Source organism: Mustela putorius, unplaced genomic scaffold (genome assembly GCF_011764305.1).
Source record: "Mustela putorius furo isolate JIRA1106 unplaced genomic scaffold, ASM1176430v1.1 tig00003854_pilon_pilon_pilon, whole genome shotgun sequence".
Classification (NCBI taxonomy): domain Eukaryota; kingdom Metazoa; phylum Chordata; class Mammalia; order Carnivora; family Mustelidae; genus Mustela; species Mustela putorius.
In genome coordinates this window covers 1,084,441-1,109,283 of record NW_025422006.1, presented here as the reverse complement: position 1 = coordinate 1,109,283, position 24,843 = coordinate 1,084,441, and the positions used below count along the sequence as shown (strand labels likewise).

Sequence of the window (24,843 nt, the reverse complement as noted above, 5' to 3'; positions counted from 1 at the left end):
ATACTGTTGCCTTTCCATCAGCCCCGCGGCTGCCAGGTTCTTGCTGACATCATACCCCCATTGTCCAAAGGTCTTTCAGAGCAGGTCTACCAGATAGAAATTATCTTAGCTTTCCTTCATGGGAGAATGTCTGTTTCATCCTCATTCCTGAAGGATATTATCTAGTAGTTATAGAATTCTTGGGTTGAAGTTCCATTCTTTTAGCACTTGAAAAATATACTGCTTTGGGTCACCTGAGTGGCTCGCCCAGTTAAGCGTCTACCTTTGACTCAGGTCATGATCCCAGAGTCCTGGGATCGATTCTCTCATCGGGCTCTCTGCTCAGTGGGGGGCCTGCTTCTCTTTCTCCCACTCCCCCTGCTTGTGCTATCCTGAAAAGAAAAGAAAAATACGTTGCTTCCATTGGTCTCCATGATTCCAGATGAGAAATCCTGCCATGTGCATCTTTGTTCCTTTGTAGATCATGCATTGCTTTCCTCTGGCAACTTTCAAGATGTTTTGTCTCCCCTGTGCAGCAGACTGGTTGTGATCTGTCCAGGCATGGATCTCTTCGGGTTTGTCATTTTTAAGGTTTGTCTGATGCATCAGGGGTCTCCAAGGCCAGCCACACCCCTAGATTCCCTCTAGTAGAGATCTGCTAGGACTCAAGACCTCAGCATCTAATGAGCTCATTGCCGCGAACTCTGCTGGCCATGGCTGCCAATGCCCGGGCCTAGGCCATCCACATCAGCCTGCTAGGTGAGGGCCTCCACACCATGGCTGGACGCGCGAATGCCCAGACAGGGAAGGGGAAAGTCCAGATAAAGTCCTTCCTGAGGAGAGCGGGCAGCCAAGGCAGAAGCTTCTGTCCTAGCAGCCTTCAGACACCAGGCAGGAACCTCAGCATATTTTGAAAGAAATGGCATTTCAAGCAAGCCAAACATTACTTATGAAAATGGAATTGTCATTAATCTATAGCATTTAGCATTCTTGTAGTTCTCCTCAGTTTACCTGAATGGCTAAATATATGAAGACTACTTCACATCCCATGTGGATGTGTTTGTGTAGCATGAGTTACACATAGGCTGTGTGTGTAGACCACGCGTACGTGTAAGGATACTTTAGTCCTCGTGTGTTACATGTGCTGTGTGTGTAGACTACCGCACATGTCAGGATAATTTAATTCTCATGTCAGTGAGACATCAGATAAGGGAAGTCTCCTAAAATACACAGAAAAAAATAATGGATCCTAGAAAAAAAATTTAAAGAGGCATGTGCGAACCATGCATTTCAGTAAAGAATAGGCCACATTTAGAATTCGCATTGTCAAAATGCACAGAGACTCTTAATTCATGAATATCTGAGTTGGTAAACTGAAGTTTAAAAGAGTCTTCAACTAAAAAAATTTTTTTAAGTCTAATTTATAATAAACCCAAAAATGTGGTTTCTTTTATTTCTTTTAGGTTTTGCTTTATCTTTTCAAATGGGCCACGTGAAGATTGCACGGTGGCTTTGAATCACAAACAGGGGCAGAGAAAGGCGGTAGGCCCTTGCTTTCCCGTCATCCTGGAGGAGCGTTGCTGGTTCCCTGCATCCCTCCCCGTGCTGAGACTCAGTCTTCCCAAGTTTTGTCAGTCTGGTGTGAAAATGGTATTTTGCTGCTTTGATTCGCAATTCTGAGACCACAGAAGGGACGCAACTGAGAACACTGGGAAGTTCAGTCTGAACGGCGAGTCCTAGTGGAGTGTAGACATAACCCTGTCGTGAGCCTCCCTGGAGGCCCATCCCACTGCCTTCCAGCCGTGTGGCTCAGAGGCAGGCAGCCCAGGCGCATGGGACAGGCGGGACTCACCGAACCCTGGTAGGAAGGCACCGCTGACAAGCGACCATTCACCCGCTCGCCTTCCTAGTTGAGCCAGGCCCTCGCCTATCCATCCGCCACGCTTGCGCTGGCTGGAGGCGACTCTGCTGGTCCCAGGGGGCATCGAGTTCTTTCTCAGATTCAGAGACTACCTCGGCATGTTTTGCCCCCTCTCCTCACACCCACAAGGCATTCATGCAAACTGCATGGTGCGCACTCCCCGCGCCCCTCCTAGAGAGAAGGAGGGCCACCCGAGTCTGGGAACACCTGCCTGGGGACTGTCGCGCTTGGAGATGGTCCCGAAGGAAAGTCCCCCCCCACCCCCGCTCAGCTTCTCACCCGGTGTGCTGCTTATTTGTTCTTGGCAGAGGAAATGGCTTTGGGAAGCCCCGCTTTGGTGTCAGAAGTGGGTCAGGTTTCCAATGCTGGGTACATGCTGGGGACAAGGGTTGGGTATTAAATGGTGTCTTGTCCCTGCAGCTGGCACTTGGCGCTCACGTCCTCTGTCCCAGGGTCGTCACAGGAGCCTGGCTGGGGCTAACTCCCAGCCAAGACTGCACCAATAGGAGCCCCCAGCAGGTTGGCCAGGGAGCTCCTTCGAGCTCTGTAAGCCTCAGCCTCCCCACCGAGCGGAGCTGACCGCAGGGCCTGCCCCGCAGCTGTCCGTGGGGTTGCGCCGGGTTCCGCCGGGCACCTCACCATGGTGCTGTGGATGTTTGCCTTCTCCCTTTGGGGGCGCAGCATACCCAGGGGCCAAGGTGGCTGCCGGCCTCTGCTAGCTCTGGGACCCTGGGCACCCCGTGTCACCTCTCTGAGCCTCTGCGGCCCTGCCAACAGGACCTCCCCACTCTGGGGAAGGACCCCGAGTTCCCACGTCACTGTACCAGCGCTGGGCCAGTGCAGCGTGAGCGCTGCCGGCTCTGAGGGGCCTTACCGTTTGGTCCCACCAGTGGAGGGGAACTGTGAGCCCGTGTGTGACTGATTCGTCGGGGTGACCTCGTTTTGGCTCTCTGGAAGCAATGTTGGGAGAAAGGAAGTGTATCCCCCCAACTCTCCTCAGCTGGGACCTGTTGTGACCTGTGTCCTGTGGGGGCTGAACTCAAAGGCTGGCAGGCCCTCATAGAAACCTGAGTCTTGGGGGGACAGGAGAGCCTGTGCTGGCTGGGTCAGGGGCCCAGAGTGGCCGCATGTCCCTGGGCATGAACGCTGGGGGCTGGGGACCTCACGTGGGTGCCAGCCAGGTGGGTGTTGCCACCGTCACATTGTAGGTGAGAAATCCCAGGCTTTGGCTGACCCCTGCACAGGGCTGGGTTCCGTGGACAAGGACAGCTCTGGGAGGAGGCTGGCATGCATCAGGCAGGTGTCACGGCCCAGTCAGGGGGACTCAGGAGGCTGGGTGGGTCTTAGCATACGCCAGAGCCAGCAGACCCATAACTGTCCACCACGACCCATTCCCTGCCCATCTCTAGATGTGCATCCCGCTGTTCCCAGGGCCCCCACTCTGTGTTCTTGCCACCACTGCCTCTCCTGTTTCCCTGGCGCTGACTGCTGGGTCATCACTGTGCAAGCCGTAGGACGCAGAGTCCAGGGCAGACACGGCTCCTTGGCCCTGCAGGCGCCCCGCTCACAGCCATCCAGGCAGCCGGTACTAATCACGGTTGTCCTCGCAATGACCCCTCACCCACCATGTGGACCAAGACCATTCACTGGCTTCCGTCTTTGCACATTCTCTTCCCACAAGCAGGAGAATCTTGTCCCGCCATGCCTGTAGCTGATTGCCCCTCATTGTCAGGACTCAGGAGCTGCTCCCTAGGAAGGCTCACCACCTCTCCAGGCTGCTGTAGTGCCTTCGCCCACCTCTGCCGCCCGCTCTGCCCACCGCACTATAGACCTGTGGGGTCGCCTTTACCCGCTCCGTTCCACGAGGGCCGGGGCCAGGAGCCCTCGGTGCTCCCCGTGACTGAGTGAGGGCGGCTCGGTCTTCAGGTCTTCAGGCCTCTGTACTCACCCGTGCGGGCCCCGCCCCTGGCTGGATGTTCCGCTGTCCAGGCTGCAGGTGCTGTCCCTCCCCGGACACCCCCTGCCCGTCGCCGGGGCCGGAGCCCCCGATGCTGGTGCCTGCGGACGGCGACCCTCCCGGCTCCCAGGGGCTGGGGCTCTTCTGCGCGTTGCTGGCTTCAGTCAGTAAACAGCAGCTTGGACTCGCGGGTATGCATTATAGCAGAATTCACTGTACGGTCAGAATAAGAGGAGTATTCGTGGGTTAAATCTGACTCCATTTATTTTGTTGCTCAAATGACTGCAGCTGTGGCTGTGCTGGGAGCCGCTCCACACCGGGCCCGAGCCCTCCTGACGGCCCCGCTGTTACTGCGAGCGTGTCCTTACTTCCCTACCTCGGAAGATGCTTCAGCGGCATCTTGTATTCCAGAGGGTCCCTGAGGGACAGCAGGGCATGGTCACAGGGTCTGAGGCACAGGAAGTTGAGGTCGGGGGTTCCTGGGGGACAGGACATTATGGTCAGGGGTTCATTCTGGCTGGGCTGCCTTGGATGGCAGAGGTACCAGGCTGGCAGCCTAAGGCGGATGGGGTCGGCTGCCCTCCAGCTCAGCCCCCAGGCCCCTTTCCCATGTGACTGGTGAGGCCTCAGCAGACAACTGGCTTCCCTCACCCAGGCCAGGCCCAGCGGCCGCCTCCACCCTTCCTGCTGCACCCTCTGTGTGGGCCACTCTCTGGGGTGCCCCTGAGGCTGCCTGGGGAAGGGCTTCTTGCTAGAGACCTCCGATCTCCAGGCTGATGGGTGAGCCTCTGGTCCCGGGTCCCCTAGGAGAGGGGCTCCCAGGCCCTGCCCCTGCGGACAGCCAGCCTTGTCTCTCGACTGCCACCACAAACGGGGAGACGGGCTTCCCGTCAGGGCCGCCGGGCTGAGACGGCACAGGTGTATCTGTCCTGCTGCTTTTAGGGAAGCCGTCGCCACCCCACCCCACCCCGGGGAGGTTTTCTGCATCCCTTTGGCTCACAGAGACCTTCTGGGCCCAAAACAGCCCTGGAAGCGTGTCCCTAAGTTCCTGGCTACCATCCTTTAGAGAGTTCTGGGTTTGTCACAGTGCAGAAAAGGTGGCGCTCACGCGTGTGTGCTCTGTTGCATGCAGTGAGTGCGAGCCCGTGCGTGTATGTGAGCACACGTGTGTGCCCACGTGTGCCTTCCTCCCCAGGCCATCAGGACGGGAGCCCCAGAGCCCGGCAGCACCTGTGCGGAGGTCAGTGAGGCAGGAGCCCAGGACGGAGAGCTCCAGCGCCCTATGCAGAGGCGCCCTCCCGAGGCATCTACACGCCTTGGCCGTCCGCCGTCTGTGAGTAGAACTACTGATCCTCGCCTCGCGGGGGGCACGTGATGATGTCCTTCTGGGGGGGCCCGGCCCCCACCAAGTGTTCAGGGCCACTGAGCCTGCGCGTTTCCGTCTGTAAATCTTCAGTCATCAGCTCTTACTCGAGTTACGCTTCACACAAAAGAAGTTTCTTCTCAGTGGGCTTGTATCTAGGCTGGGGCCCGCAGCCCTCATCCCTGCGAGCGGCAGGCAAGTCCGCAGATTTAGAGCAGGTCCCCAGCCCCCACCAGCAGGGGCTGGGGCAGGGGTGAGAGACCGGGTCTGTGGAGGGGAGGCAAGCTCCAGGTCACCCTTCTGCAAAGGGTCAGAAGCAGGGGTGGGGGGCAGATACTGCCAAGAAAAGGAGGTGTGTCCAGCGCCCTGGGGAGAGGACTGTCCTGCCTTTTAGGCTCGGGTTGACACAGGGGACGCGTCCTGGAGCTGGACAGTTGCCTGGACGTTTTCAAATGCAGCAGATAAATGTTTGGAACTGACGTATTTCTGCCATTTCTCATGTGCTGTAGGAACACCATGCTGCCCCAACCTCAGCCAAAGACACATTTTCATTGCTGGGGTTGAACAAAAAAGTCAGCTGTGGGTTTAAGGCCCTGGGATGGCGTTACCTGGTGGCACCTGCATGGGGGCGCCTGCTGGGCCGCACTTGGGGCTGACTCCAGGAATTGTGGCTGTGCCAGATTGGGAGGGGGCCTTTCTCTGAGAGGCAGTGGGGTGAGAGTTTTGGATGAAAAGATCTGGATTTGGATGACATGCAGCCACTTTGGGAAGCGCTGGCAGGCTGGTGGTCCTGTCTTCCCGGCCTCTTCCATCACGGCAGCATGGAAAGAAGGGACGCCTGTGTTCTGGGCATCTTTGCCGAAGGGCTCCACGGTCCCCACGGCGGCCTCCTCCCACTCTGCCACACACCCTGCCCACTAGTTAATGCCACGTAACACACACCCGTCAGTGCTTTGGGAGCTGATGACGCGGCGTTCTTGCTAGACCACAAGCCTGGGTTTCTATCTGCACATTTCCCGGCCCAGGAAAGGCCACATCAGGACATTTGGGGCTGTCTCCAGAGGACAGGACAATGGGTCCAGCATTTCCTGGGCACCAAGAGCCTCACCCTGGCTGTGGTCTCCTATCTCTGTTGCTGCAGGCTTGTCACCACATGTAGGCACGTGTGTATGTGTGTGTCCCTCAATGACCAGTCCAACAGCTGGCCTAGGGTGAGCTCCCCATGTCTAGTAGGGCCCTGTATCTGCCACACACATATCACAGACAGCCTCACACACATGCAGCATCACACACAGCATCACACAACCTCACACACACAGAACATCACACACAAACACACACAGCCTCACACACACAGCCTTATACACAGAAGATCACACACACATATCACACGCACATCACACACTCACCACACACACAACCTCACACACACAGCATCACACACACTCACACACACAGCATCACTCACACCGCCTGCAAACAAAGACCTCTGGAAGCAGATGTGCGCTCCCTGATAGCTCCCTAGGTCTGTGCCCAGCCTGCACACCACAGAAGGGGGCTCACCATGGTGACAGAGTATTTCAAATGCCCTGTTAGGTCAGGACCTTCTGAAAAGTCTGGAAGTGGGAGTGTGGGGGGCAGAGTGTCGAGACCAATCTGCACCCTCTCCCAGCTGGCCTGGGCTCCTCTTCCACCCATGGCCATCAGGACCCTAGGCTCCGGTCCCAGGGCGCCTGCCGCCTAGCCCAGCCTTGTTGCCATGGGGACGGTGGGCATCCGGGCTGCTCCCCGCCCTCCAGCGGGCTGGGGAGCCTGGGGCTTTGTCGGGGCTGGAGAAGAAAGGGGCTGCCTGCAGGCACCGCCCCGCCTGAGGGAGGTCTGAGCTGGAGGCAGGGCCGGTGTGTCCCGCCCCCGCTGGTGCCACCGGAGGCCTCACCCTGGACTGCCCAGATCAGCGGGGTGGCAGGGGTGGCAGGGTCTCCTCCAGCCCCAGGATCCTGGCTCTGCCTGTTTGTGTGCTTTCCCAGGGAAGCGGTGAGTACGTTGGGGTCTGGAGAAGCCAGGCTTCCCCGGTTCAGGTGGAGCTACAGCCCTGGGGGGTCACTTCCCGGGTTCCTCGGGCACTGTGCGTCCCCGAGGGGGGGGAGGGGCGGGCAGGCAGGACAGCACGCCTCTGTGTGATTTCAGGAGGAGGCTTCCCGGTTGCAGGCGGGGTCCCCATCACCCCTCAGCGCCCAGGTCCGCGTCTGCCGGGAGTCGTCCAGGATGTTGGCTGGACTGAGGCGTGGGGTTGGAGCTGTCCCCCGACCTGCGGTGTCTGGGTTTCCCCACACTGCTCTTCCCACACCTTTTGAAACAGGCGGGAGGAGAGCCCGGTGTGGGCTTTAGAAATGCCGTTGCCTGAGGTTGCCTCAGGAACGCAGACCCCATTTCAAATGCTGGATTGTCTTTTTTTAGAACAATTTTGGAGAGCAGTTTTCGGTTCACAGCTCTGGAAGTGGAGGGAAGTACAGATTTCCCATGCGCCCTGGAGCCACGCTGCCGTCTCTGGGGCTGGCAGCACCCTCTTCGGAGGGACACTTGTCACAGGTGGCGAGCCTGCCCCGACCTGCATCATCACCCAGAACCCACACCGTATCGGAGTCACTCCTGTGGGCGTGTCCTGGGCTTGGGACAGAGGCCTCATGACACGCGTCTGTATTTACTTCCCTCGGAGCCCTCATGCCCCGGCAGCCACGGACCCCAGGCTTTCTCCAGAATGTCACACAGTTGGGAGCAAACAGGGTGTCGCCTTGCTGATGTGCATTTAATTTCCCAGCGATTTCCTTTCTCTCTCTCTTGCTTTCATTAGGAAAATCAGCCTAGCGTGGCCAGGGCACCAGAGTAGTGTGCGTTCCCAAGTCCCTGGGGATGCCAGGCTGTCCCTGGCTCTTTGGTGGTACGGATCAGGACACTAGATGACTAGGGCGACATCCCAGGTTGGTGTCGAGTGAACAGAACGAGTGTGCGGACGCGCACTCAGAGTCCATTGCAAACTACCACAGAACACACACCGAGCCTCAGAGTTTGTGCAGAAAGTGGAGCGTGTCTCTGCGGGGGTTCCAGCCGGTGGGGCGGCTGGGGCTGCTGGCTTTGGACACAGGGCCTCCTCTGGGCTGGGCGCAGAGACTCCCTCGGGCAGAGCAGGGCTGGAGCCTGTGTTCTCATCCGCACCACAGTGGTCATGAGGGCTCCTTCTTGGTGGTCTTGCTCTGTGACCTCAGCCTGCCCCTGGTGGGGCCTCGCCCTGCTCTGGGCACAGGGAATAGAGCGGCTCCTATATGTCTGGGGGCTCCAGGCAGGACACGGGACCGTGTCCCCAGCTGTCCAGTGGGGCTTGCTGGGGGTGAAAGGAGCCAAAGGGTGTCCTCTGTGCTGTGCGTCCCCGTCCGACTGCAGTGGCTGCCGGGGCAACAGGGACACCTCCCAAAGCTCGTGGACACCAGTTCTACCTCAACCCCACAGCTTGGGGCCAGTCTGGGGTCTCCCACTTTCCCCCGGACGTGTGGTGAGGGGCCCCCACCACACGTGGGGCTCCTTCACGCTGCATGTGAGAGACCCTTGAACAGACGGGGCTGGGGCACGCCCATAGCTCAGTAGTCCCAGCCCACTCGGGCCTCCTGCCGTCTGTGTATGTTCGTGTGTGCATATGTGTACACGTGAGTGTGCACAGGGGCCAGTGTGACCCATGACCCTCCCTGTCTGTGTCTGTGTGGGTGCATGTGAGTGTGCACAGGGGCCGGTGTGTCCAATGAGAGGCTGGGCACCTGTGTGGGCAGCGATCTGCTCCAGAGGGACTGAGGGTGTCTCATCCCCCGGGCACTGCTGCCAGGCCCCAGACCCAGTGCTGCAGCCCAGGGCGGTGGATCCACCCTCCTGCCTGCTCGCCTGAGGCTCCTGCACCTATAGCCAGAGTTCAAATCCCCAGTCGCACTCCCCTAACTGACCAGCCGGCACCGAGCTCTCCTAAACCACCTACTGGCCCACTGACTTCCTTTTTATATACCTCCCTCCCTACCTCTTCGCTGCCTTGTTCCAGAAGGGACCTGGTTCAGCTCAAGTATGCAGGAATAGAGAAGCAGGTGAATATAAGGGAGAGCTGTGTATTGCCAGGCAGAACTTGTGGGTGGCTGGTGAAGTCCCCAGGTGGGAGTCTGGGACTGAGGGCCATGGGGGTTCTGGATGTGGGCTGTCTCTTCCCCGTTGTGTTAGAGGAGCCCCCTCCTCAGCTCCAGATCAGCCCTTGTGAGGTGTGGGAGCCTGTGAGCAGAACTGAGGAGCCCGGGGGTGGGGGGAAGGGCAGGGTAGTCTGTGGTCAGGAACCCCTAAGTGACCTGGGGACAGCTCAAGGACAGAGCTGCCCTGCCCCGCCCTGGGACACGGGAAGGGCGCGTCCATTCCAGGTGGCAGCCGTGGCCGTCAGCCCAGAGTTGCACACCCCAGGCCCAGCCCGGCTCCTGCTCTGCTGGGGCTGCTCAGCCCCTGAAGGGCTATCCTCCAGCCGTCCCTCTGTCCCTTGGGTCCCCTGCGGGAACAGCCTAGCAGGGAGATGAGCCACAAGGAGGCCTTCACATTGGAGGGAATCCCCATGGGTTTTTAGAGCTCCAGCTGGGGCTTTTAGAATGAGGTTGCTGCCGACAGACCTGATAAATGAGAGTGGCCTTTTGTTTCCCAGTAATTAATTTCCAGTAAGCCCCTCCCCCTTCCCTTCCCCTCCTCCCCCTTTCTCGCTGTGCTGGGGCTGCGGCAATCAGCTTCCCACCCTTCCTGGCCTGGAAGAAGCAGGGCTGTGGAGTCTATACCCCTGATCACTTGGGAGCTAACACTGAGCTAACGCCTAATGGGAGAGGGCGGGGCGCATCTTGTACTGCTCCAGGCCGACCTGGGAGAAACCCAGGGTTTGCTTCTGGACGGCTTCCATAAGGGAAGATTGCAGTAGGCGAGTCAAGCGAGCATGCGGAAGTTATGTCTATAGTGCATGTAGCCTGTGAAGTGTGCCGCCAGGTGTGTCTAAAGAAACTTTGTTCAAAAAAGAAAAGAAACAATGTTGGTACTTAAATTAGAAACACTCTGTTGTTGAAAACTACTAACCATCATCTGAGCTTTCGGGGAGTCATGATCTTTTTGCTTGTGGAGGGTCTTGCCTGATGTTGATCTGCGGACCCATCAGGGTGGTACCGGCTGTGGCCATTTCTGAAAATAAGACAACCCTGAAGCTTGCCGCATGGATTGACTCTTCTTTCGAGAATGATTTCTCTGTAGCCTGTGAAGCCGTTTGATAGCATTTTACCAACAGTAGAACTTCATTTTTTTTTTTTTGAAGATTTTATTTTTTTATTTGACACAAAAGAGAGAGAGAGAGTGGAAGGGGCAGAGGGAGAAGCAGACTCCCCTCCGAGCAGGGAGACCGATGCAGGGCTCGATTCCAGGACTCTGGGATCATGACCTCAGCTGAAAGCAGACGTGTAACCGACTGAGCCACCAGGCACCCAGTAGAACTTCTTTCAAAACTGGAGTCCATCCTCTCCACCCCTGCTGCTGCATTACAGCTACGTGCCTGTGATATTCTAAATCCTCTGCTGTCATTTCCACAGTCTTCATGGCATCTTCACCAGGTGTAGATTCCATCTCAAGAAACCACTTTCTTTTCTCATCCATAAGAAGCAAGTCCTCGTCTGTTCAAGTCTGATCACGGGATTCTAGCAGTTCAGTCCCGTCTTCAGGCTGCACTTCTGATCCCGCTTCTCCTGCTGTTCCCCCACATCTGCAGTGACTTCCTCCACCGCAGTCTTGAACCCCTCAAAGCCACCCATGAGGGCTGGTATCAACTTCTTCCAAATTCCTGTTGAGTTTGATAGTTTGAGCTCTTCCCATGAGTCATTAATATTAATGGTGAATCCTTTCCTGAATGTTTTTGACTGATTCTGCCCAGATCCATCTGAGAATTCAGTATCTATGGCCGCTAGAGTCTTACTAAAGGTATTTCTTAAAGAACAAGACTTGCAAGTCAGCATTACCCCTTGATTCATGGGCTGCAGGATGGATGTTGTGTTAGCAGGCATGAAAGCAACATCAATCTTTTTTTTAAAAAATATTTTATTTATTTATTTATTTGACAGACAGAGATCACAAGTAGGCAGAGAGGCAGGCAGAGAGAGAGGGGGAAGCAGGCTCCCCACTGAGCAGAGAGCCCGATGCGGGACTCGATCCCAGGACCCTGGAGCATGACCTGAGCCGAAGGCAGCCACCCAGGTGCCCCTAAAACAACATTAATCTTATTCATCTCCATCAGAACCTCGGGTGACCAGGTGCAATGCCATGTAGCAGTAATATTTTGCAAGCAATCTTTTTTTTCCTGAGCAGTAAGTCTCAAGAGTGGGCTTAAAATATTCCATCAACCGTATGGTAAATAGCTGTGCTGTCCGCCAGGCTCTGTTGTTCCGTTGAAAGAGCATAGGCGGAGGAGATTAGCGTGGTTGCTAAGGGCTGCTTTTCAGAATGAGCAATGGGCACTGGCTTCCGCTTCAAGTCACCAGCTGCGTCAGCCTCTCTGGAGAAAGTCAGCCTGTCCTTGGAACTTTTGAAGCCAGGCGTTGATGTCTTTCTCACCATGAAAGTCCTAGGTGGCATCTTCCAATGGAAGACTGCTGCGTCCGTATTGAAAACCTGTTGCTTTGTGTGAGCACCTTCGTGAATTGTCTCAGCCGGATGCTCGGGATCCCTTGCTACGGCTTCTCCATCGGCGCTCGCCGCTTCACCTTGCGCTTGTCCGTTACAGAGACGCTTCTTGCCTCCCCCCCGCTGACTTCCGCCAGCTCCCAACTTGACTTCCACAGCTTCCTCAGCTCCTCAGCCTGCACAGAACTGAAGAGTCGGGGCCTTGCTCCGGGGGAGGCTTTGGGCGAAGGGAATGTCGTGGCTGGTTTGAGCTTCCCTCCAGACCGGTCAGACTCACAGCATGTCAGCAGGGAGGCTGTTTCATTCTCTTATGTGTTCACTGGGGTAGCACTGGGGATGTCCTTCGAGAACGTTTCCTTTGCAGTCATAACGGGGCCTACTTTTTGGCACAAGAGGCCTAGCTTTTGGCCTGTCTTGGGTGTCAACAGACCTTCCTCACACAGCTGAATCATTTCTAGTTTCGATGGAAAGTGAGACATGTGCGACTCTTCCTTTCACGTGAACACTTAGAGGCCCTGGTAGGGTTATCAGCTGGGAATAGGGAGGCCCGAGGAGAAGGAGAGAGATGGGGGAAGGGCCCGTCCGTGGAGCGGTCAGAGCACACACGACATCGGTTGAGTTCCCCGTCTTATATGGCACAGCTGCGGTGGCCCCAGATTACAGCGGTGACATGGAAGATCACCGATCACAGATCACCGTAACAAATGTGATAATAAGAATCACGTTTGAAATATTTTAAGAGTTCCCAAAAAGCGACACAGAGACATGATGTGAGCAAATGCTGTTGGAAAAATGGCGCCAGCAGACTGGGTCCAGGCAGGATTGCTACAAACCTTGCATTTGTAAGCAATGCTGTCCTTAAAACAAGGTGGACCACAGTGAATTTTTTCTTACAGGGTGGAAAAAAAGCCACAGACCCAGCATCCCCCTCTGTGGCTGGCGTCAGAGTGGTTACAGGTCAGGGATCACTTCCACTTGAGGCCGATGTCCGGTTCCCAAGGTCCCCTGTAACTGTCCTACTCTGTGGGCAAAGCTGTCAGACACCACCCTGTCTCAGGGTCAGAGGTCACTGGGGCTCTGCCAAGGCAAACCCCAAAGGCTGCTTTCAGGTGCTGTGACTAAGCCATCAAGTATTTTTAGAGAAGTTTTGCTTTTGTTTTGCTTAAATAAGGAGGTACCGTGAGTGCTCCCCCGTGGGACCCTCCCTGCTCTCACGCTGGCATCTGACACACCCCAAGCCAGGTGTGGCACGGAGGGCTGTCTGCGGTCATCTGGGTCACCCGGCCGTCCTTGGAGCTGCTCGACCCATGGCAACATTCAAGGCGGTGCCCAACCTAGGGAAGGTTTTCGGTCTTTGAACAGAATCCAGTTTCAGTTTAAAGGAAACTAGAGAACTTTTTGCAAAAGTGTGTTTTCAGAAAGCAAAATTACACTCCGTGTCCTTTCCTTTTGGGTTTCTTAACCACATTTCCCCCCTCAGAGAAATGTAGGACAGCTAAGTAGAAATTAAATTTTCCATATATAAACAGACATGGAGACAGCTGGCTCTGAGGCAGTTGCGAGAGGCTTGGAATCTCAGATGAGCTATGGAGGAGATGTTATCCTCTTATTTTAAAATAAGTCGACTTTTCTCCCAATTGCAAATATAATAAATGTTCTTTGTAAAAATGTGTATAGTACCGAGAAGCATGGAGAGGAAAGCGAACACCCCCAGAAGCTCAGGGCCCAGAGCTGGAAGGTCATGGGTCTGAGGCTGTGCGCAGCGGGTCCCTGCTCCTTCCCTGGCTCTTGTCTGGGGCTGGCAGTCCAGGGGCAGTCCCGGGGCCCCCATCCAAAGCCCGTGGGGTCCCACCCTGCCTCCTGCCTGGCTCTTGCCCAGCTTGTGGAGAAGATGTCAGCACTGGACACTGTCCCACCCTGACCTGCCCAGTGCCCCCAGTACCCCACTGACCTGAGAGCCAGGAGCAGGCAGCTCCTTGGTCCTCATGTGCCACGTGCTTTCAGAGCCAGTGCGGCATGGCCGCTGACCAACTGCATGAGGCTCTGGCACCTCTGAACCCTGGTGTCCTCGTCGGTAACAGGACTCTCACGGCCAGGGCTCCCACTGGCCCTCCAGGCTCTGCACCCCCCTTGCCCCGTGCCCCTCCTTACTCTGAACCCCCTGCTGCCTACTCACCTCTCGCTGCCCTGCGCCCCTGCCCCCCCACCGCTGCCCTGTGCCCCCCTCACTGCCAGCTCACCTCCTGCCGCCCTGCGCACCCCCGCCAGCTACCCGAGCCCCTTCCAGCTGCCGTGTGCCCCCCTCCCCTGCTGCACTGCGCACTGTGCCAGTGGCCACCGTCCTGGTGGCGTCCTCTGCCGGGTCCTGCTTCACCTCCTTAGACACACCTTCCCCTTCTGGAAATGGGGCAAAGGAATGGTCCTGAGGCTGTTCCTCATTTGCTCTGTTTCTGTGTGGACGTGGGGGCAGCGAGGCCAGGTCCAGATGGCGCAGGTTGGGGAGCAGTGGGCGCCGGAGGGCGGGGACGGCCAGCCTGCGCCCCAGAGCCGGGTGTGCCCAGTGAGGGAACAGAGAGAGGCGGGCGGGTCTTGTGGGGGAGCTCCGCGGCCTGGGGTCTCTGCTGCTTCCGCTTCTGGTTGTGGGGAGGATCCCAGAACTGCTGGTTCCCCGGGGAAGTTCACTGCTTCTCGTAAGAGTCAAGGGACTCTGTCGGCCTTTTATTTATTTATTTATTTAATGAAGCTTTTTCCTTTGCAGCAACTAACTGTAGGCTCACACGCAGCTCTGAGAACCCCGCGGAGATGGTGTACCTCTGCCCAGCCTCCTCCGGCGGGGACACGGTGAGGGTGGCATAGTGCAGAACTGTAGCGCCCCGGCCAGGGCGGGGAGGTCTGCAGGGGGCAGGGCAGGGTCCCCTCCCGTGCCCCTGCGGGAGGCGGACCTGCACCCTGTGAGTACACTTGGGTCATTTCAAGAAAGCTCAGCATGTGGAATTCGGAACGTTTTCAAACTGGCTTTTTCAGTCGGTGTTCATCTTAGGCGACTCACCCAGACCATGGTGTCCGTCTCCTTCCTCTCCAGCGCCGACTGTGTCTGGGATGTGGCCGTGCCACGGTGGGTCCTGCACCCCTCGAAGGCCATCGGGTTGTTTGCCCTGCATGTCTGTGTGCGGGTCTCTGTGTGAACGCAGGCTGTACTTCTGGGGGACACACGCCAGGTCCCCTGTGCGTCCGGGGGTGGTCCAGCGTGTCCTAAAAGTACTCGCCCAGCTCTTCCCAGGGAGGCTGTCCCACCTGAGTGCTGGGACTGAGTGGCCCCATTTCAGTGCATCCTGGACGAGGCCGGTGGGTAGCCCTTCTTCCTGTCTGCCCACCCGGCAGGTGTGAGGGGAGCTCCTCACTGCGGGACTGGCTCGCGTCTGTCGACTATCTTGTGAGTGGCTCTTGCTCTTGGTGTCCCATCTAAAAACCCTACCCCACAGATCCCACAAGTTGTTTCCTAATTTTTTCTTGTTGAAGTTTCCTGGTTTACATTTTACATTTAAATCTATGATCCGTTTTGAGCTGGTATCCGTGTTGGGCATGTGGTCTAGGTTGGGCTCCTTGGCTGCCTGGGGATGTCCCATCGCCCCAATGCCATCCGTGGAAAGGCTGTTTTTCCTCTCTTTGCACCTTTGGTAACCACTCCTGCCCTTGGTGGGCTCCTACTGGGTCCCCATTGTGTCCTGTTCACCCCTGGATCTGTCCCCTCAGCACCACCCCATGCCCTTTGCTGGGGCGACAGAGGCATGGTCCCTCCTGGTCAGGCTGCCTCCCATCCCCAGGGACCTCTGTTCTTCACATACATTCAGGAATGAGCTTGTCTGAGATCCACAAAAAGCCTTGCTGGGGCTTTGACAGAAATGGTATTAAGCTCATAGATCATTTGTGAGAGAAATGACATCTTTCGGTCATTTCTCTCACAAATCTTTCCGTCACATCGTTAGTCTATGAACACGAACACAATATATTTCTTTTCTTGGACCTTTATTTCATCAGTGTGTTGAAGTTTTCAGCATGTGAGCTTAATAAATGTTTTGTTGGATTTACATTTGAGGCTCCTTTTTAAAAATTTTTTTTAAAATTTTCTAGCGTGAATGGCATTGTGTTTCTTAGTTTTTGGTGTCTGCATTTTAAACATTCAAGCAGTTTTGATCTTATATCTGAACTGCCAGATTCACTTGTTAACTCTAGTGGTGTTTTTGTGGATTCTCGGGATTTACTTTGTAGACAGTCGTGTCATCTGCAAATACGGACACTTCTCTTCCTTCCATTTGCTCTGCGTGCATTTTCATTCCTCGCTTTGCCTTACTGCATAGCTGGAACATCCGGCACTCTGATGAGCGAGGACAGGGATGTTACGGGATAAATTGCATCTCCCCAAAATTCGTATGCTGAAATCCTAAACGTCAGTGCCCCGGAACGTGACCTCATTTAGAGACAGAACTCTTAAAGAGGTAAATTAGTTAAAATGAGGTCATAGGTGTGGGCTCTGATCCAGTGGGACTGGCGTCCTTCTAAGAAGAGGAGGTGAGGGGGCGCCTGGGTGGCTCAGTGGGTTAAGCCTCTGCCTTCGGCTCAGGTCATGATCTCAGGTTCCTGGGATCAAGCCCCGCATCGGGCTCTCTGCTCAGCGGGGAGCCTGCTCCCCCCCCTCTCTCTGCCTGCCTCTCTGCCTACTTGTGATCTCTGTCTCTCTCTCTGTCAAAAAAAAAAAAAAAAAAAAAAATCTTAAAAAAAAAAAAAAAGAAGAGGAGGTGAGGACAGACACACACCGAGGGACGCCCACATGAGGACCTGGGGAGAAGGTGGCCTGTTGCCCAGGTCAGGTGAGAGGCCTTGAAGGAAACCTGTCCTGCCCACTCCTGGATCTCAGACTTCTGGCCTTGAGGATGGGGCCAGGATGCATTTCTGCTATTGTTTCTATGGAGTTTTGTTACAGCAGCCGGAGCAAACCGATACTCCCGCCCCCAGGGCCACAGAGGTTGTGCTGTTCCAACTTCCCGTGCTAGTTCTGCCCATTCTTTAACCCCATCTAGAGCAACCTGTTGCACCTGGCTTCCCTTGTGAGCTTCACCCACGTCCCTGGTACATCGGTCGCTGAGTAACCTTCCGTAGGACGAACATGGTTGCACACTTTGCTCAATCACTCTCCAGTTGGAGGATATCTGGGTCATTTTCAGTTTTGTGTTATGATGAGTCGGGTTGCTACAGACTGATGACCAGGTTTCTATGTGGACAGATGTTTTCTCTTCTCCTGGGGAGAACCCACAGGTGTGGAATTGCTGGTTCGCAGGCAGGTGTGTGCTTAACTTCATGAGGAAATGTCAGGTGGTTTTCTAAAGCAGTTGTACAGTTTTGCACCTGTCAGCACTGGGTCACTGACCCCTGCGTGCCCCATGTCCTTGTTGGCGCGCGATAGGCGTGGTGGTGTCTCAAGGTTGTACCTTACATCTCCCTCATGCGGGGGCTCGGGAGCACTTCCCTTGGAGCTCACTATCCCTTCAGATAACTTTTGAAGTCCCTGGTCTAGTCTGTTCCTCCATTTATTTTTATTGGATTGTCTTTTTCTTTATTGAGTTGTAGGAATTTTTATATATTCTGTGCACACGTCCTTTGTCAGAGAGATGTCTTACAAACATTTCCTTCCCGTCCGCGGCTCTGGCTTTCATCTTTTTCACGGGGCCCCTGGATGAGCACGCGATTCTCCTGCTGATGAAGGGTGGTTTATCAAGTGTTTTTCTGCGGCTTTTAGGCCCGAGACATCTGCCTGCCTCGAGGGCGTGGGCGTTCCACCTGTGCATTTCTGGAAGCTCTAGAGTCCTGCTCACAGTTAAGACCTGGCTTCATTCCAAGTATGTTCGTGTGTGTGTGTGTGTGTGTGTGTGTGTGTGTGTGTGTGTGTGTGAGTGATAGTTAAGGCTCACCTGTCTGGGTCATGTCCAGGTGCTACAGCACAGTCATGAAGGACTTTCCTCTCCCAGTGCCAAGTGCCGCTGCCTTTGTAAAATCCCGACCAGCCACACGCATGTGATCGCACATCTGGACCCCCCCCCATTCTGTTCCATTGATGCATCTCTCTAACCCTGTGTGACACCACCTGTCTTGTTTGAACTTAATATGCTTTCATTATTATAGTAATTATCTTACTTAATAAATGAAATCCTTTTACTTATTATAGAAACCCTGCCTGTGCTATCCTCCATTGTCAGACACTCATATCTCAGATCTTCCACTTTGCAAATACAGCTGTACTGTGGGACTAAGGACGGACGAGTGGAGGGGCGGCAGGGGGCAAGGGTGTGAGCATCTCGTGTCTGCTCTGTTTCCGTCCAGCCTCCAGGTCGCTGTCCACAAGGTGCAGGGAGAGGGGTGCTCCTCAGCCACTGTCAGCTCCTTTTCACTCCTTTCTTCTTCTGGGAGTAGCAGTGCTCCCACCCCGTGCTCCCACCCCGTGCCCCTCTGCTCCTTGTGCTCCCTCCTGTCCTCATCCTCCCCTGTGCTTGCTCGTGCTCCCTCCTGTCCTCATCCTCCCCTGTGCTTGCTCGTGCTCCCTCCTGTCCTCACTCTGCCCCATGCTCCCTCTGCTCCTCTGTGCTGTGCCTGTGGAGCCCCAGCCTGTACCTTGGCTCTGTGCTGGCTTTGCCATGGGGCAAAGCCATGAGAAGAAGTGGAATTTTAAAATTTGTGTCTTCATCATGGTCATATAAAAATTATTAAATTTAGGGGCCCCTGGGTGGCTCAGGGGGTTAAAGCCTCTGCCTTCGGCTCAGGTCATGATCCCAGGTCCTGGGATCGAGCCCCACTTTGGGCTCTGCTCAGCAGGGAGCCTGCTCCCCCCCACCCCCGCCTGCCTCTCTGCCTGCTTGTGATCTCTGTCTGTCAAATAAATAAATAAAAATCTTAAAAAAAATTATTAAATTTAAAAGTAGACAATATAGTTACATGGTTAAAAAAACAAAAAGATCCAAGAGGGCACCCTGGCTCCATCCATAAGATAGCCATTTTAAACAGTTTTTAAATCTTTCAAACTTATGGAAAAGATGCAGGAATTCATTTATCAAGCGTCAATAATTTGCCCTGTTTGTGCTTCCCCCACGTAGAGAGGGAGGCACGTTTTCCCAGAAGAGCTGGCAGAGCTCAGAACTAGAACGTCTGGCGGCCCGGTGCTTCATCCGATTCTGGTGACCGGCTGTGTCTGCCCATGAGGAGGTCTGGCCACTCTGCCCATTAGGTGCTTCTCTGTGCTGAGCGGGAACCACGTGGTAGACCCACTGGCTCCCTCCAGGTGGGCCTTGGTTGTTTCCAGCCTTGCTCCTACCTGCCCTGGTGCAGGAACCACCTGGCACCTTGCTGTTGTGCACCTGGGCAAGTATGACCAGCACCACTTTCCAGAGTGATGAGTGCTGGGTCAAAGGGCAGATGTCCCCTTCTTTCCCATCGCCATCCTGTGGAAGGGTCTTTGCTAACCTGGTGGGGAGAGAGGGCACTTGGGTGTGGACTGTAGCTGTCTCATCACGTGTGTGTGGCCACTTAGATTTCCTTTCCTGCGAGCTAGCTCTTCCTGACCTTGGCCCTGAGCTATCAGTTTCCGGATCGTTCCTCAACCCACTCATCCCTCACTCTGCAACCAGACTCAATGACAGAGGGGACTCATCCAATGGGGGCCAGCCATCGGAATCTTAAAAACACAAAACCAAGCCATTTTGCAACAAAACCAAGTGTGGGTTGAGTCGAGGCAGCCCCACGCATGTAAACATCAGACAGACTGCTCTGTGTCTGGGGACTGTCTTTACCACCCTCTGTTCCTTGCGCCGCCTCAGTGGTCACCGAGGAGACAGGGCGCTTTCCAGGACTTGAAATGCTGGAAGAAACAAGATTCTGAGAGAAGCAACGTGGCTCGTGGTCCCACACAGGATTACTCCATCCATGGAAACACCAAGTGTTGGACTTAAAAGCCTTTGATTCTGGAATAATTCTACATGTGCAGACAAGTTGCGGAGACGGTGCAGAGGGTCCCTTCTCCCCATGTCGGCACCCACATAACTGGCTCCACTGGCCCAGAAGCAAGCTGGCAGAATACCACAGACTACAGACCATCGGCACCCGATCTGGGATACAACAATGTGTTCAGTAAACATGGAATTTTAATGGTGTTTATGCCTAGAACGCTACCAAAAGGCAGAAGAGAGAATTTGGTTATCTTGATATGTTCTGTTTCCAACGAAATAAACACTTTAATTCTCTATGTGTTTAAGGAGGGGCCAGGCTGGAAGGAGCACATGGCTCCTGTGGCTCCTGTGGTGCGGGGCTGGGTCCTGTGGCCCTGCCTGCTGCCGGGGAGGCCAGGGGCCGGCACACGTGGTCATGCCGTTCTCCAGGAGCAAGTGGGAGCCATATCACTGTCCCAGGGTCTTGCGCTCAAAGGAGTGCCGAGGAAACAGTGACGAGGGACCATGTTATGCTGCTTAATATTCTATATGATGGAAACGCTTGTTCTTGGCAAGTGTGTTCCTTGTTGGACAGCGCCACTGCCCAGGTGGACTTGTCCCCTGCCCGATGCGGTCCAGCCGGGCTGCACCCCACTCCACTTTTAGTCCATCACCTTTTGGGTCATGACATCTGAGCTGCCGCCTCCTGAGGCCATTTCTGCGCAACGGGACTCTGGGCCCGGGACCTCAGGTCTCGGTGGGGTCTCGTCGCCAGTCTCCTGGCTCAGGGATGTCAGCGGGCAAGGGCCATGCTGGGGAAAGGTGTCAGGTGCGGCTCTTGCCCACTGGAGCGGGAGGCTCCTGGAGGGGCCACCACCTGCCACAGGCCAGGCCCTTGTTCCTTGCATCCTGTCTCCTTTCCATTTTATGACAGAGGACTGCGGCCCTGAGGGTTCTCAGCTCAAGAGCCCGGATGTGAGCCCAGGTACCTGGGACACCAGCCACCATCCTGTCACCTGCCAGTGGGGCAGTTTGGAGTCCTCTGCGGTGGCTGGAGGCCAGAGGGTAGGCGCTGTGCATGCTCACCGGGGTCCTCATGTCCCTGGAGGGAGGTGCACCTATGTCCGTGCACATGGCGCTACCCCTGTGACCTGTCCGTCCCCGACTTCCTCATAGACTTCCTCAAATCTGGGGTTAAGAGGAGGACTATCTGGAGGTGAAGTGAGTAGTGTCAACAGCCTGATCCCCTCGCCCCCAGAGAGCCGAGCACAGGAGCATCTTTGCTGTGCGGACACCCCCGGCGAGCGCGTGGAGAAGCCTCCACTGTGTGCCCCGGGGTGGGGTGGGGGGGATAAGGACTCTGGTACGGACTTCCTCATACTTGTGTGTTCCTTGTGTGCGAGGCGCTGCCCCGGGGGGACTCTATGGGGAACCCCTGCCAGCAACAAGGCCACCAAGGTCCAAAGAAATCCCTTGTTTCTAAAGAAGCGTGCAGGTCGGGACCAAGTGGCCGCTGCTGGAACCAATGCAAGAGCTCACGCTCTGAGCTTTGTAGGGTTCGGCGTCTTTGTGCATTTATCTTCCAGGGGGTCGCGGAGCTGCCCCGTGACAACGGTGCTCTTCTGACCGTGCGTGGGCCCCCTCTCAGCTAGGGGACCCCGCTGCTCAGGCCTGCTGGGCCCCCTGAGGGTCTCAGTGTTGTGTGCCCACAGGTCTGTGCAGCCCACGAGGCGAGGTGGAGGGGGCCGGCAGCGGCCTCCATCGCCTCCACCCCCAGACAGGAGCCGTTAAACCACCACAGGCCGTGGTGCAGAGGCTCACGGGGGCCTGGACGGCTCTCCAGCCAGTCTGGCTGCATTTTCACAGAAGAGGCAGCTGGGGAACCAGTGAACTTGGGCGTGTGACGATGCGGAAATGTGAAGCCGCCGTCTTTGGTGACCTGTGTTGCAAAACCAGCAAAAGGAAGTCGTGTTTTGCTGTTGCCTGAAGTCAGCCCCGGGCAGAAGCGCACGCTTCCAGGGAAGGCAGGTGAGTGGTGCTAGCTCCGGGGTCTTTGCCAGCCACCAGAGCCTGTGTTGATCCTCCAGGGGCCACTTTTGGGGACAAGGATGCTCTGAGCAGGACCGGCTTGGGGTGGTGGCTCCAAGGCTGGAAGCCATGCAGTGGTGGGTGAGTGGCACGTCCATGCTCCTTTGGCTCTCGGGTGCCCCTGGCTTGATTTGTGAAGAGCCAGCAGCAAGCATGCCATCGGCCGGGACAGCACTGGCTGTCGTCTGGGGTGCCTGGGACTCCTGCTAAGATGAACTGAGCCCCGGAGGGGCCGGGGTCTGAGGCTGACCCACATCAGGGTGACCCCCATGTGGGCCTAGCCTGTGCACCTGTCACCGAGGCCCTGGGCAATGTGGGTCTTCCATTACCTGGGCTGAGGAAGGGTGAGTGGTCCACATGGTAGCTAGGGGGCTAGGCCTTTCCACAAAATGTGTGTTTTTGGAAGGTTCCTCTGCAGTCAGATACGGTTGAGACACTGATGGGGCTTGGCTGTAGTGGTTACCGGGGAGGAGGACACCTTGGGATGCTGATAACACCGACTCCGGGGGGGATGGGGGCGTCCTGGGTGGCAGCGGGGTGGAGCCAGATACCACTGTGTTCTGTAGAGTCGGGGGGTGTGCTCAGGGGCACAGCTGTACCCAGAGCACTTGGCTCCTGGGACCCTTGGGGCTTGCAGGCAACTGGCTGAGTGCTTGGCCACTCCTGAAGGAGAGAAGACAGAGAGAGCTCTGGGCCTTGGCCTGCACACTGCCCAGCTGGGCTCCACTCAGACCCTCAGAGCCTGACAGTTCGCTGGGGCCAGGCGGGGCGGGGCGGGGCCAGTGCTCAGGGAGGAAGTGGTTTGGCTCCAGCTGGGTGTTTACAGGAGGCCAGGGGCCCTGGTTCCGCTCCTTGGGTTTGACGTCAGTCTCCCCACAAAGGCCAGCACCTCCGAAAGTTCAGGGGCCCCAGAGCTGGACAGGACTGTGTGCTCTGACACACAGAGGCCTGATCCTTGGTTAGTCTGCGAAGGCCAGAGCTCAGATGGGGGGCTAACGGAGGCCTTGAGGACACATGGGGCTTTGGTGTCCTGAGCCCAAGAGCCCAGGGACTCAGAACAGTGACGGGGTGCAGCTGCTGGTCTCAGCTGGGAGCCTAGGAGCACCGGCCTCTCCACATCCTTCTAGGTGGGCTCTCATGACCCCCACTGACAGATGAGCAGAATGAGGCACCTCAGTAAAGGGGGTGATGTGGAAGTCAGACTGTGGGACAGATGTGAAACCAGCCCTGAATGGAGCATCACTCACTTGCACGGTCCCCTGGGCCCACAGCTGGGAGACCCATCCTGGCTCCAACCCCCGCGTTCTACCTCCTCCGTCTCCAGGTCCATGTCTCCAGACGGCTGGGCTGATTCTCCTTTGCCCTGCGTCCTCTCTCTGTCTGGGACGCTGTTCCCTCTGCCTGGGACGGTGTTCCCCCCTGCCTGAGACACTGCTCCATCCGTCTGGGACGCTATTCCCTCCATCTGGGGTCGCACGTATGGTGGTGATGGTTGGTCACCAGATAGGCATGCAATGAGGAGGGCGGGATTAACCTTCCAGTTGGCTCTGGGGGTTCCGATGGGCCCCCATGAAACCCATGCATGCCCAGGACCTGTGGCTATATCCCCTACAAGTGTGTGGCTTTGGGAGCTTGCACCTGCGGCCTGGTCTCCCTTTCCTGCAATAACCTAGTAGGTCACTGTGCAGTCCAATGAGACCTATACTCGCGGGGAGGCATCCCCCAGGGCGGCAGTGAGAGTGACCCCAGGAGGGGGTCTGGGGGCAGCAGTGGAAGTGTACGGGCGGAGCTCCCCACAACCCCCTGGCACTGACCCCTGGGGTGGGCAGCGCCAGGCTGCATGCACACAGGCCAGCCCTGGGAGCAGGGTCAGGATCTCTGTGCAACTGGAAACTTTTGGAAGGTTCTTGTCTGGTCATTTCACTCGGTCTTCTGGTGAACATCTCAGACTTAAGCAAAGGTGAAGTTGTGGGGGGAGCCTGGGGCACCAGCAGTCGGCCTGGGACCCCTGCCTGAGGCCCAACAGTAGGTCCCCCAGCAGGTCTCCAGGGCTTCGCGGGCCCGCCCAGAAGCAGCTGGGGCTGCGGCACAGCTGGTTACCATGCGGGGACCTGCGTGTCCACAGCAGACAGTGATGCCGTGCCTATATTTACAGTCCAGGTGATGGCGAAATAAACGCAGAATCGGAAATACAAATAAAGCACACGAGAACGCGAGTGCTCACAGTAGAAAATAAAATTAGGAAGAAAAGAAGAGCAGTAAGTAAATGTAAACATGAAAAGATTAAGTGGAAGCAGCTCAGGCAGTCAGTTTTGCAGGCCCACCGGGTCCGTGCACGTGCTGTCCTGTGTGCTGTGAACCCTCATGCCATGCAGCCTGCGTGCGGTGCAGCACTGCGCGGTACGTCCTTTGCGCTGTGCACCTGTGCGCCGTGCAGCCCCATGCACATGCGTCCTGCGTGCCGTGCAGTCCTGTGCACATGCATCCTGCGTGGCCTGTGGCCCTGTGTTGTCCCGTGCGCCTGTGGCAGCTCTTCTGTCATAGCTTCTTGAGGAGACGCAGTACATTTCCAGGCTTGCTGTCTGGGAGCCTCTGGTAAGCTAGCGTTGAGCACACAGAGTAAGTACTGTGCCCTGGCGCGGCCTCACCAGGTCCTGCAGGATGGAGCCGGTGACAGGGACCTGGGAGCTTTCGGCTGTGTCAGTGGCTGAAGCCCACCAGCCTGGCAAGCTGTCCTGGCGGTGTAGGTCTGCTGGGCGGCCAAACACGTAGGATGTGGGCAGTTCGGGACCAGGACTGTGCCTGCCTCAGGCTCTGGGAACTTTTGCAGGGCAGTTATGTCCGTTTT

The 24,843-nt window shown here is 56.3% G+C and overlaps 1 protein-coding gene across 2 annotated transcripts in view; it reads left to right on the top strand.

Annotated features, from left to right (window-relative positions):
- Positions 1 to 7,158: 7,158 nt before the first annotated feature.
- The window catches only part of FGD3 (FYVE, RhoGEF and PH domain containing 3), a 49,361-nt gene continuing 31,676 nt past the window's right edge, over positions 7,159 to 24,843 (top strand). The window contains exon 1 of one of the 2 annotated variants that reach the window (XM_004766135.3): positions 7,159 to 7,254. The gene's annotated coding sequence lies outside the window, so the exon portion shown is untranslated. Of the gene's footprint in view, positions 7,255 to 21,790; positions 21,936 to 24,843 lie in introns of those variants that run through there. The other variant, XM_004766134.3, reaches the window with a different exon arrangement.